The 13,525-nt window shown below is 50.3% G+C and overlaps 1 protein-coding gene and 1 long non-coding RNA gene across 4 annotated transcripts in view; both read left to right on the forward strand.

Annotated features, from left to right (window-relative positions):
- Positions 1–13,525, forward strand: part of rcan2 (regulator of calcineurin 2) — a 475,186-nt gene that overhangs the window by 153,573 nt on the left and 308,088 nt on the right. The gene's annotated exons all lie outside the window — the stretch shown is intronic.
- LOC119967405 overlaps positions 3,195–13,525 on the forward strand; it is a 63,384-nt gene continuing 53,053 nt past the window's right edge. Inside the window, exon 1 of the long non-coding RNA XR_005460978.1 lies at positions 3,195–3,299. This is a non-coding gene — a long non-coding RNA (uncharacterized LOC119967405). The remainder of the gene's footprint in view (positions 3,300–13,525) is intronic.

The following is a 13,525-nucleotide window of genomic DNA, read 5'->3' on the forward strand; positions in this document are numbered from 1 at the left end:
ACTTAGCTCTAGAGTTGCCAGGTATCCTTATGATACCACCACGGGGTTCAAGTTCAAGTTCAGATCAATGACTCAATACACCAATTAGTAAGGTTCAATCAAACATTTATTATTTACACAGTAAATTGATACTCATGCAACTAATACTAGCGGACCACTATGAGCCAATACTTATCTTTGATAAGGGAACACACTGGATCAGGGAACAATGGCCTCTTGTTCTGTCCTGAGACTGCAGGCTTCCCAGTTGGAACGGGCTAAGGGGTCAGGAGTGTCTATTCTCATAGCGAGCGTTGGTTGGACACTTACTTGTCGGTGTAGCTGTTGGCCAGGCCTCTCCTTCTCACGGTTAAGTTCTTAGAGAGCTGCTGCAATGGTGTTCTGCTGGGAGGGCCGGCTAAGAGAGCGAACTGAACTTGGGGCCTGACTTTTATAGGTCCCAGGGGCTTCGTACCCTTTTGGGTGGAACCCGGGCTTACTGTCAATCGATTGGATCTCATACCAATCGATTGGTATGAATCCCCCAATACTGGGGCTGTCCCTCGATCGTGGGGCGGTTCTTCCTGGCTCCTTTGTTTCAGACTCCCGTTGGCGCCGAGAAGTCTGACCTGCTATACAATGTCCCAAATGTAGCTAATCGTTGTATCCATTGTTCCCGGGAATCGCTCATTAATATGCAAACTGCTGGTTTTGGTGCTGTCTGCTTTCTTTGCAGGCAGAATACACAGGGAGATTCTGCAACCTGCTTGTCTTTCTTAAAGTGTCCAATTTTCCCTGCGTACTTTGTAAATCGCCATTTTGGGTCGGGAAGTGGCCAACTTCGGTGGCTACAGGGGCGCCGTGGTCGGTGGAGCGCCCCCCCCCCCCCCCCCCCCCCCGTGATTCCCTGGCCCGAATGGGCCGAACTGCCGTAAAAAAAATCTCGAGTCCCGCTGGCACCATTTTAACTTGCTCTGAGCCGGCGGGAGCTTGGCGTTGAAGGGTCGGGTGGGGGAGGGGGTGTCAGACCCAGGGGGGATCCTCCGATGTGGCCTGGCCCGCGATGGGGACCCACCGATCGGCAGACCGGCCTCTCTGTCCCCCAGCCTCCTTTCTTCCACGCCGGCGCCTGTACTCCTGCGCCATGTTGGGTTGCGCCAGTGGGACTGCGCATGCGCGCATTCACCGGCACCCATTGCACAGCCGGATCAGCAGCTGGGACGGTGTGAACCGCTCCAGCGCCCTGCTGGCCCCCTGGAGGGGCCAGAATTGCTGATCCTGGGGCCATGTTGACACCGTCGAGAAACGCGATGGCGTTTCTGACGGCGCCAACACTTAGGGGCCAGGCCATTATAGGGACTGGTTTAGCACACTGGGCTAAATAGCTGGCTTTTAAAGCAGACCAAGGCAGGCTAGCAGCTGGGTTCAATTCCTGTATCCAGGTCACAGGGCAGGAATCGCAGCAGGCCATCTCCACCCCTGATGTACCGCCTATAGATCCACTGAAGCATAGCATTGGGGCCTGTAAGGCCAGAAAGGTAGACACCAGTTAAGATGGCAGGGGTGCAGCACATGGGATAACATTCGGGGCTAGGGCACAAACCATGATAAGAATGTTCAACTGTTATGTTCAAAATAAACAACTGTGCACAAAAGTTCCAAACTGCCTTGGTGCTCTTTCAGAAGACATGGATTGTACTGGCTGCACAGAGGGCGGGGGGCGGGCAGTGAGTGGGAGATGGGCAGACGATGGAGGTGGGCACGGGCCAAGGCTCCCAGGTCGGATATTGCACATCCCCCCACTACCTGGCCATCCCCCTCCTTCACAACTTCAAACTCTGAGGTGAAGGGGATAGATCGCAATGCCTTGGTTACCTCAGGGAACTGCATATTAGAGTGAGACTAGCTGTCTCGCTCTATTAGGCAGATTTGCCAAAATGTGATCTCGCGAGACATTGTGAGCCCAGTAGACCCCAGGAGTGGGGTCTCTCGGCTTATATCTGCCACGTTGCACCACGGTTGCTACTTTTCAGGCGCAATGTGGCTGTTCGATCATGCCGAAAATCTCCCTTGTTGATAGTTGTGCATTGAAAAATAAAATATTGTTGCTGTTGTGTATGAAATCAATGGCTTGTTTTTTGAGTTGGACAGTGGCTTAGTGTGCTATTCTTTCATTTTGTAGCCTGTGTTCTGACCTAATCCAAGCTGTAGTGTTGGTAGTCACTGTTATGTTGTGTGTTGTGGCTGTGGTCATGATGGACACAAAACATCTAGTTCTTTGACTAGTAATATAGTTTATTGACAAAATGAACACGTGGAAAGATAAGTAATGAACTATTATGCAAATGGTTATGAATAAGTGCATTCTCCTGGAGCTACATCTAATGCGACTGTCCTCTAGTACAACTTACTACCAACTGCTGGATCTGTAGAGCCACATGGTGGATCTCTATCACCACCTGTTGATCGGAGGTTGTATAAATAACTATATACATCAACAGATGAGTACTGTATATACATTAATGTGTACATGCATATCACCATAGTCACCTCTTCTTCTTCTGAATGTTTTGGACATTCTCAATCCAGTTACCACTGTGTGTCAACCCACAGAACACACTGCCTTTAATTTCATACTGGTTATCTCACTAAATAAGGATAGTTGTTATATATGATTCAAATATGTCACGATGATGCAGCCGAGTGACCTCTTCTGGGGCTGAAACATGTTGTTTGTGCGGAATATTTGGTCACGCTACACCTGACCTGAGAACACTTGACGTCAGTGCTGGGTGAAAGTCTTTTCCATTTCCAGACAAGGACATTGTCACCTTGGTAACCAAAGAATGCACCCTGTCCATGATATTAGGTGTAAGGGAGCAGAGTGTTTTGGTGCGCTGTGCAATCTTCAGCAGCAGTTCCATAGTGCATTTAGAAATAAACACACAGCTGAAGACTGGTGAAGGAAGGCGACACTATGCTAGCTTAACTCACCTAGTGTTCAAGTCAGAATTCAAAGTTTCTGTTGGTATTTCAGTATGTTCGCCATGACCTTGTGGGGTTGGGGAGGTGTGGGTGGGCTTGGTGGTGTGGGGGGTGGGGAACAGTTCTTTCCCTGCTTTGTTATGATAAATAAGTTTTCTTAACATAATAATGTCATTTTTTAATACTCTCATGACATTAATTAAAATATTTGACATTTTCCTCCTAGGTTTATAAGACTCTGGAGCAGCCTGGCAATTCACTGTAAAAATTATTGCAAATAAGTTACCTCTGGCAGTCTGACATGGAATTAAAATAGCAACAACGACCTTTTGCAGGTTCGTAATGAGTAAAGTTATCATTGACAGTACAAGGTTAGATTCCACTGCACAGAATTTAAAATATTGTCCCTTCATTGGCTACATTACAAGCTGCGAATGATGAAGTTACAATCTAAATTTGGTCCTTTAGTTGTTTGCTTCTTTCGTGTGTTACTTTAATATAAAAATAATTTATTTTCTTTTTTAAAAGTATGCAATGTCATCCTTGACACGGTTCACGTTAGCAGAATAGTGTCAGAAATTCTCTCAGCATTGTTCTGACAAAGATTATCTTCAGTGCCTCAGTGATAATCTGGAATAGTAGATCAGCTGCCAGTTATAGAATCTGCCACCCTACTCTCAATAATTAGCAAAGTGATAGAAGAGTTGGTCAACAGCTCCAGAAAGTGGTACATTACTGATCTAAACTTGCTCATTAATACTCAGTTTGGTTTCAGCTAGGACCACTTATCTCCAGATTGTTAATTGTATATTAATTGTATTCAATTGTAAACAGATGGTGGTCATTAACTGAGGATTCACTTATCTCCCTATAAATAGGCAAAGCTTGAAACTCTGGTTTTTGGAAGTTTGTATTTGTTATGCAAATCTGTATAAATAAATGCTTAAAAGTGTGCTCAGAATGACTCCAGTTCCATCCTGTTTTCCTGAGAGAATCACCGCGGGGATCTATATGGCCCCCTACCCATGCTGTGTAGACCGTGCACGATTTGGAGTGATTTGCTGGGGATCGGCGAATCACGGGAGCGGTGTCGGACCAGATTTGTCGGCCTGTGAAGTTAATTTGTTTACAGCTTGGTGAGACAATGTTATTGCTGGGTGGAGCTCTGATCTGGCTTTCTGGAATAGAACACAGACCTTTTTATAATCTCCATTATAAAATATTGACTGAAAAGTTAAATTCTTGACATGAGGTAAGGTGAGACTGCCCTTGACATGAAGGTAGTGTGGACGAACGCAGGATTTTAGATATATTGGATAATAAACATTTGGCAATTTAAGGTTTAAAAGGATGGGGTTAGAGTGTGTTTGACTAGAAGTCATGTTTAAAATAATATCTTGGGCTGGGATTCTCCGTTTCTGAGACGAAGGCCGGGATTCTCCCCCAACCGGCAGGCGATCTGTACCGGCGTCAAAGAGTGGCGTGAACCACTCCGGCATCGGGCAGCCCGGAATTTGCGGAATCCTCCGCACTTCTAGGGGGTGGCTTGGCCGGTGCTGGAGTGGTTGGCGCCTCTCAAACCGGCGCCAAAGGGCCTCTGCTGGCCGGCGCGAGTTGGTGCATGCACGGGAGCGCCAGCATGTTCTGGCGCATGTGCAGAACCGCTGGCGTAATGCCTGTGCATGCGCAGGGGGTTTCTTCTCCGCGCCGGCAATTGCGGAGTAATGTGTTTTCAGCCTGGCCTATTGCAATGTTGTTTGACTGAGGGGAGTCCCTGGGGAGATAATGGTTGTGATTCTCCAATAATGGGACTATGTCCCCACGCCAGCATCAAAATGCAGGTGTTTCACTCTGGACTTTCCTTCAGAAAGCAGGGTCCCAAAGTGCTTCCCACAGCTCTGGCTGCAGATATGGGGCCCCGCACATCCGGTCGGGAGTCCGCGCATTTTCACGGTGGCGGCCTGCGGTGGCTGCCCCGTACAACATGGCAGACTCGCACCACGGACCATGGTGAATGAAGTAGGCCCCCCCCCCCGAGATCACGCACACCCGCAGATCGGTGCTGCCCGATCGCTTGCCTGGCCGTCTGTGAGCCCCCCTGTTGAAGGATCCCCCCACCAGGGCAGCCGTGGACTGAGTCCGCAGCCACCAGCAGCCGTTCCCAATAGGCAAAACGTTGGTAGAACCACGGCATCGGGAATTCGGACAGTTTTCCTGAGAGAATCACCGCAGGGGGTCTATGTCAATGGCCCCCTACCCACAATGCGTAGACTGCGCGCGATTCGGGGTGATTCACTGGGGATCGGAGAATCACGGGAGCGGTGTCGGACCAGATTTGTCGGCCTGTGAAGTTAATTTGTTTACAGCTTGGTGAGACAATGTTATTGCTGGGTGGAGCTCTGATCTGACTGACCCTTTAGATAATGGCAGCACGGTAGCACAAGTGGATATGGGCAGCATGGGCAGACGGTAGCACAAGTGGATAGCACTGTTGCTTCAAAGTGCTAGGGTCCTAGGTTCAATTCCCCGCTGGGTCACTGTCTGTCCGGAGTCTGCACGTTCTCCCCGTGTCTGCGTGGGTTTCCTCCGGGTGCTCTGGTTTCCTCCCACAGTCCAAAGACATGTAGGTTAGGTGGATTGGCCATGATAAATTACCCTCAGTGACCAAAAAGGTTCGGAGGGGTTATTGGATTACGGGGATAGGGTGGAAGTGAGGGCTTAAGTGGGTCGGTGCAGACTCAATGGGCCGAATGGCCTTCTTCTGCACTGTAGCCTTGTGGATAGCACAATCGCTTCACAGCTCCAGGGTCCCAGGTTCGATTCCGGCTTGGGTCACTGTCTGTGCGGAGTCTGCACATCCTCCCCGTGTGTGCGTGGGTTTCCTCCGGGTGCTCCGGTTTCCTCCCACAGTCCAAAGATGTGCAGGTTTGGTGGATTGGCCTTGATAAATTGCCCTTAGTGTCCCTTAGTGTTGGGTGGGGTTACTGGGTTATGGGGATAGGGTGGAGGTGTTAACCTTGGGTAGGGTGCTCTTTCCAGGAGCCGGTGCAGACTCGATGGGCCGAATGGCCTCCTTCTGCACTGTAAATTCTATGTCTATGTATGTTCTATAACGAGTAAGGTATTTTGCTCCTAGTAAGATCGTTAACAAAGAGTAACAGGATGTGAAGCAATAAAGCAATATTATTGGTAATATTATTATTATAGACTTGTCTGAGGGCAAGGGGAAAGTTGAAACAAAACAGTTGAAACAGCTTTTAAAAACATTCAGCCAGAGTCTGCAGAGGCTCTAACGCGAACCAAATCTATTCCGGAGAGCAAGTATTAATCTGGGCCATTGGGATGTGGGATGGGTTGAGAGCTGTGTTTTTTCCTCTTGTTTAATTGTGAATAGAGATATAATTAAGTGCATTGTATTTCCTGTATTGAGTAGTATTGTTTCAGGGGTAACTAAGCTATTTTTGGGTGCATTGTTAAAGTATTTAATATTGTATTAATAATAGTTTTGTTTTAAAATACCAGATCCCTATTTCTTTGTACAGTCACTCCTGGAGCGAAGTATTCTTACTGCACAGTCTTACAAAAATTAAATTAAATATTGGGATTTTGGTCCAGACTCCTAGCCACTGTTGGGGTCTGGTCTTGGATCATTGTATACAGTAGCATTGGGCTGAGTGTGGCATCAAGTAGCTGTAGTAATTTTAAATTAAGAGAGGTTCGGGGGGTAAACATTGATGATGGGACTTGCTTGTGAACTGCTGCAATCTATGGGTTGAATCTTTTCAGAAGACCTGCTGCATCTTGTTTCACTCTGCCACTTGACAAGCCGATCATTGGCCTTACCCCCAACCAAGGACCCTAGGGGCAGAAGTCCCACCCACTGAGAGCTGCTGAGCAGACAGTGACTGCTGCAGGTAAGCCACCCACCTGAGGCTGAGGATCATCATTGGATACCAGGCCCAGGTGACTGATGTTGGAGGGAGAGGTAACAGGGAGCGGGCTCAACAGAGACGATGTTCTGCACATCGCCAATGCTGGGTCCCTCGATCAGGCACTGAGCTCTTTTGAACAAAGGACAGGTCCCCAGGAGCTTGAAAGTAACACCGTACAGGTTTGCCTGCAAGGCGAGCCCCTTCTGCTGAGGCTCTTCAGTGGATATTAATTAACCACTTTGTGCCATTAATCTCCCCTTCGTGCTGTGGACTAAACTGGGTTGGAGGTAGGAGGATGACAGGGTCTTCACCCTCCACCTTCATGCTTGATTAAATGCCTCTCCCCACTGACCTGGGTGGCGGAGGCAGGGGGGGGGGGGGGGGGGGGGGGGAATAGATTCCACTCTAGTGCAATAGTTCAAGAAGGAGGCAAAGCATGGCCCTACCAAGTACAACTAGGGATGGGCAATAAAATGCTGGCCTTGAAATGCCCTTATCCAGAGAATGGAAAACAAACAAGAATACCTGCTCTTCCCTTGGTTTATGATGTCTCTGTTGCATCCCTACACAACTAAGCACAGGTACGAGACACTGTCTTTACCAGATCCATTGTCCAGCACACCATAGACATTCTGAAGTAAAGATTCTGCTGTCATTACAGATCTTGTGGCATCCTTTAGAACAATCCAACTAGATATTCTTGGATCATCTTGGTTTGCTGCATTCACCATAATCTTGCAATTCAAGGGGACATCTAAATTAAGAGAGTGAAACAGCCCTGTGGAGTGTGATTGGGGGAGGTTACTGAAGAGTCTGCACAGCTGCAGGAGAAAGCAGTACAAACAGCTTCAGCAGCTGCAAAGGCCTTTCAACAGACCTTGAGCAAGGATACTTTCTCCTAGAGACCCAAAGAACTCTTCCTATTATGAAGCCTCTAAGCACTTTTCTTACTCTCTGCAATAAATCAGCATATGCAACATTTTCATGCCAATCCTATTCATCTGCAAGTCAGGTAATAACTCTTGCTACACATTTGTTATCCCTGCCTCGCAAAAGAAAATTCATCTTGCTTTGAGTTATGTATGCTGATGTGACCATCAATTCACAAGGCACGTGGTTGGAAGTGAACAGTGGTTTTAATAGTCTTACAACTGAGCCTGCCTGCGACGAGATGAACTGGCAGCAGGCTCACGACTGCAAAGCGTTATACTTCCGGTTAGTGGGAGGAGCCATGGGCGGAACCATGGGCAGAGCCAAGGGTGGAGCCCAGTAAAAACTCCTCATCTCCCCCTATTGGCAGAGCCGCGCAACTGCTCGTATACCGAGCTTACAAGAACACAACACATACAATATAACACAGTGTGAATTACTAGATTGTGATTCATCACATACACCCCCTGTAAAAAAAAAAATCAAGTCCAGTGGGGGTGATGGGCCTACAAATTGAGTCCGTCCGGTGGTCGAGTCGTCCTCAGAGATCTGCGAAGCGCCGGGGTTGCAGCCTCTTCTGGTGGCTGGGTGGTGGCGGTCGGCGAGGGAACCATGGCGGACTCCGGGGGTGATTCGGTCCGAGCTTCATACCCGACTGGTTCGACTGGTGACGGGGAGCGCCGGAAACCCATAGGCGCGGGGGCACGGAGCACGGGCAGTGAACCTGCAGGTGTGGGGCGCCGGGCGCGGGGGTTGGGTGCGGTGTAGTGTGAGGGGTACCTCGGCGGTAGTAGTGTTGGACCTGGAACCTGCAGGCGCCAGGTCCCGGAGGGAAACAGTGTCCTGACGGCCGTCAGGGTATTTAATGAACGCATATTGAGGGTTCGAGAGGAGTAGGAGCACTCTCTCCCCGAGTGGGTCAGTTTTGTGAGTCCGGACGTGCTTCCGGAGGAGAACCAGGCCCGGTGTCTTCAACCAAGCGGGGAGCGAAACCCCCGTGGTAGTGCCCCTGTAAAAAACAAATAGCCGCTCATGAGGGGTCTGGTTGGTGGCCGTACATAGGAGGGACCTAATAGCATGGATCACGTCGGGGAGGACCTCCTGCCAATGGGAGGTCGGGAGCTTCCTGGACCGGAGGGTCAGTAGGATGGTCTTCCAGACCGTCGCGTTCTCCCTCTCCACCTGCCCGTTCCCCCTGGGGTTATAGCTGGTAGTCCTGCTCGAGGCGAATGCCCTTGTCGAGCAGGTACTGACGCAGCTCGTTGCTCATGAAGGACAAACCCCTGTCGCTGTGTACATAGCTGGGGAAACCAAACAGGGTGAAGATGCTATGCAGGGCCCTAATGACTGTGTGGGAGGTCATATCGGGCCACGGGATAGCAAAGGGGAAGCGGGAGAACACATCGATTACATTTAGAAAGTACACATTCCGATTGGTCGAGGGGAGTGGCCCTTTGAAATCGATGCTCAGGCGTTCAAAGGGCCGGGATGCCTTTACCAGGTGGGCCCTGTCTGGCAACCGATCTTTGGTCGGTGATGAGGGTGAACCTCCTACCTGCGAGGTAGAGCCTCCAGTGACGTATAGCTTCCACAATGGCTTGTGCTTCCTTTTCGACCGAGGAGTGTCGAAGTTCCGAAGAGGAGAGGGTTCGGGAGAAAAAGGTGACTGGTCTCCCTGCCTGGTTCAGAGTGGCTGCGAGAGCGACCTCTGAGGCATCGCTCTCTTCCTGGAAAGGGACGGATTCATCCACCGCCCGCATGGCCACTTTGGTGATGTCCTCCTTGATGCAGGTGAAGGCCTGGCGAGCCTCAGCTGACAGAGGAAAGAGTGTGGCCTTAAATAGTGGGCTGGCTTTGTCCGCATACTGAGGGACCCACTGGGCATAATATGAGAAAACCCCAGGCACCTTTTGAGAGCCCTGGGACAATGGGGGAGAGGGAGTTGCAAGAGGGGGCGGTCCGGGTCAGGGCCCAGGACTCCGTTTTCCACGACATCGCCAAGGATGGCTAGCCTGGTCGTGCGAAAAACGCATTTCTCCGTGTTATATGTGAGGTTGACTTTCTGGGCAGTCTGGAGAAATTGATGGAGGTTAGCGTCGTGGTCCTGCTGATCATGGCCGCAGATGGTGACGTTATCCAAGTACGGAAACGTGGCCCGCAGACCGTACTGGTCCACCATTCGGTCCATTGCTCGTTGGAACACCAAGACCCCATTCGTGACGCCAAAGGGAACCCGGAGGAAGTGGAAGAAGCGGCCGTCGGCCTCGAACGCCGTGTAGTGGCGGTCCTCTGGGCGGATTGGTAGCTGGTGGTATGCAGACTTCAGATCCACCGTGGAGAAGACTTTATAATGGGCAATCTGATTCACCATGTCTGCAATCCTGGGGGAGGGGGTACGCATCGAGGAGCGTGAACAGATTAATGGTTTGCCTATAGTCCACTACCATTCAGAATTTTACCGCAGTCTTGACGACCACCAACTGAGCTCTCCAGAGACTATTACTGGCCTCTATGATCCCCTCACGTAGAAGCCTATGGACCTCAGTTCTGATAAACACCCTGTCCTGCAGGCTGTACCGCCTGCTGCGACTGGCCACGGGTTTGCAGTCCAACATGAGATTGGCAAAGAGTGGAAGGGGTCGATTTTTAGCGTAGCGAGGCTGCAGATAGTGAGTGGGGGCAAGGGCCCGCCGAAGCTGAGTGTGAGGCTTTTGAGGTTGCACTGGAAGTCGAGTCCCAGTAAGAGTGGGGCGCAGAGTTCGGGGAGCATGTATAGCTGGAAGTTAGCGTAGCTAGTGCCTTGGATTGTTAGGGTCGCGGCGGTGCGGCTTTGGAGGTGAACGGAATATGTGCCCGAAGCGAGGGAGATAGTTTGCCGTGCAGGGAAAATAGGGAGCGAACAGCGTCTTACCAGATCTGGGTGTACGAAGCTCTCGGTGCTCCCGGAGTCAAAGAGGCACGGTGTCCTGTACCCGTTGATTTTAACAGTCATCATTGAGTTGTGGAGGTGCTTTGGACGCGACTGGTCCAACATGACCGCGCTGAGTTGCGGGTAGTCGGCGGCTCGATCAGCTGTGCTGGAGTGGCCCCATGATGACCGCCCTCTGAGTTCGTAGTCGTCGAGGTGAGTTTCAGAGTTTGAAGAGGATGGATCACAAGATGGCCGCCCCCGTGGATCGCACGTGGTGGGCGGCGAGGAAGATGGCGGCTCCCATGAGTCGCACGTGGCTGGCCGCGTGGAGGGGGGTTGCCAAGATGGCAGCTCCCATGAGTCGCACGTGTTGGATGGGGGCGGAGTTGGAGTACAGGCCGCAGCATTTTGGGGCCTGCGGGCCTGTGAGTTTTGGAAACGAGTGCTCTGGGCTGCGGGAGGGTTAGGAGAGGGGGATTTCTTCGCCAGGCAGACCCGGGCATAGTGTCCCTTGCGACCGCAGCTGCTGCAGGTCGCATTGCGGGCCGGGCAGTACTGCCGTGGGTGCTGGGGCTGTCCGCAAAAGTGGCACACTGGGGCTGCGTAGCGGGTGGGTGGCTGCGCGGCGCAGGCCTGGGGCAGTCGCTGGTCGGGGGCCCAGGATGGGGTCGCTTGGTCCGCGGGGAACGAGGGGAGGCTGCGAAACACGACCTCCATGGTAGTCGCCAATTCTACAGTGTCCTCCAAATTCTGGGCCCCTTTTTCAAGCAACCGCTGGCGCACATAGTTTGACCTGAGCCCTGCCATATACACATCTCTGACGGCGAGCTCCATATGCTGTTCGGCTGATACAGCTTGGTAATTACAGTCCCGAGCTAAAGTCTTTAATTCCCGCAGGAATTCATCCAACGACTCCGCGGGGCGCTGGCGGCGGGTCGTAAAAATGTGGCGCGCGTAGACCTCCTTGATGGGCCTCACGTATATTCAATCTAGCATGGCTAGGGCCCCTGTATACGAGGTAGTACTGTTAAGTTGAGTAGAGATACAGTGGCTCACCCTTGCGTGCAGTAGGCTGAGTTTCTGCTCCTCTGTAGTTTCTGATATGTTTGATTCAGCCAGGTAGGCCTTGAAACATCGGAGCCAGTGTTGAAAAATGTCTTTCGCCTCTGCAGCCTGCGGGACGAGTTCTAGTCGATCAGGTTTGAGGGCTGATTCCATAGGCATTTTCTTCAAGTTTCCTAAGACTATTAAATTGATGTGACCATCAATTCAGAAGACACGTGGTTGGAAGTGAACAGTGGTTTTAATAGTCTTACAACAGAGTTGTGATCCTGCCTGCGACGAGATGAACTGGCAGCAGGCTCACGACTGCAAAGCTTTATACTTCCGGTTAGTGGGAGGAGCCATGGGTGGAGCCAAGGGTGGAGCCCAGTACAAACTCCTCATCTCCCCCGATGGGCAGAGCCGCGCAACTGCTCGTATACCGAGCTTACAGAGACACAACACATACAATATAACACAGTGTGAATTACTAGATTGTGATTCACCACATTTGCTGAACTGGACCTGAACTTCTACATGCCAGCACTTTTGATATAAGATTGAAAGTTAACTGCAACTGTAAATCAGAGGGTCTCTGTGAATGTGGCCACAAGGTGGGCCTGCTTTAAGATGTTGCACTTTTGAGGTATGGGGATAGTCTGTATCTACATTTTCTGGGGGCTGTAAAGTCATTTGGAAATGGGTGGCAGACAGGTTGCAATATGTTGCCATTGAGAGTCAAAGCAGCATTGCCGGTTGCTAACATCAGTCCGTTCTTTATTTCTGCATTTGATCGAAGGAGTTGACTTTGCAGACCTTGCTTCTGTGGCTGCAATCTGAGTGTGAAGGCCTGGATCATGTGTTTCAGGTATCCCTATTGCTATCACTTGCTCCAAGTCTGCTGCATGCTTTAGATGCTGTGCATGAGAACATGATATGTATGCTTTGCGGAAGCCTTTTGTGCTGACTTGTGAGATCCTAAATACATTTCCAATGACTCCTATAGTCTCTTTTGATCTGAAGGCATTCTTTGCTTAAAAGCTGAGTTCCAGAGAAATGGGTTGAGGTTTGGGACTGGTACAAGTGGACTTTGAAAAACTGAGTCAAGAAAGTCATGACGGTATCCTGACACTTCTGGAACAGTTCCAAGTTTTTGATGTATCAATGGTGGGAAGGGAAGAGGGAAGCTGCTTGCATCCAATTAATGACCCCTTAAACTCTTTAAGCAACTTGTTAAGAGGCTTGTCCAGAATGGAATTACATTTTCAAAACTTTCCCCAATGAGCCCAAACAGTTTTGTGCACATCAGATGGTTTTAAGAGGAATTTGTGGGGCCAACTTGACTGGCGTGAACAGTGTCCCTTACCTCATCATGCAACACTGTTGTCAGCTTTGTTTGACCTCTTAGCCTCCTGAGTTGCTGCCTGCTCAAATCAGGAAGGCATAAGACCATAAGATCATAAAACATCGGAGCAGAATTAGGCCACTTGGCCCATCGAGTCTGCTCCACCATTCAATCATGGCTGATATTTTTCTCATCCCCTTCTCCCCATAACCCCTGATCCCCTTATTAATCAAGAACCTATCTATCTCTGTCTCAACTTGGCTACCAACTGCCTTTGTTCTTGGGCCAGGCAAGCAGCTCCCACTTCCTGGAGGTGCTTGGTGCCTCTAATTGGGCATTGAACTTGCCATCTGGCCAATTAGCCTATTTGCATTTTAAGATTACGTCACGTGTGTGACCCAG

This window comes from Scyliorhinus canicula, chromosome 6, assembly GCF_902713615.1.
Source record: "Scyliorhinus canicula chromosome 6, sScyCan1.1, whole genome shotgun sequence".
NCBI classification, from domain to species: domain Eukaryota; kingdom Metazoa; phylum Chordata; class Chondrichthyes; order Carcharhiniformes; family Scyliorhinidae; genus Scyliorhinus; species Scyliorhinus canicula.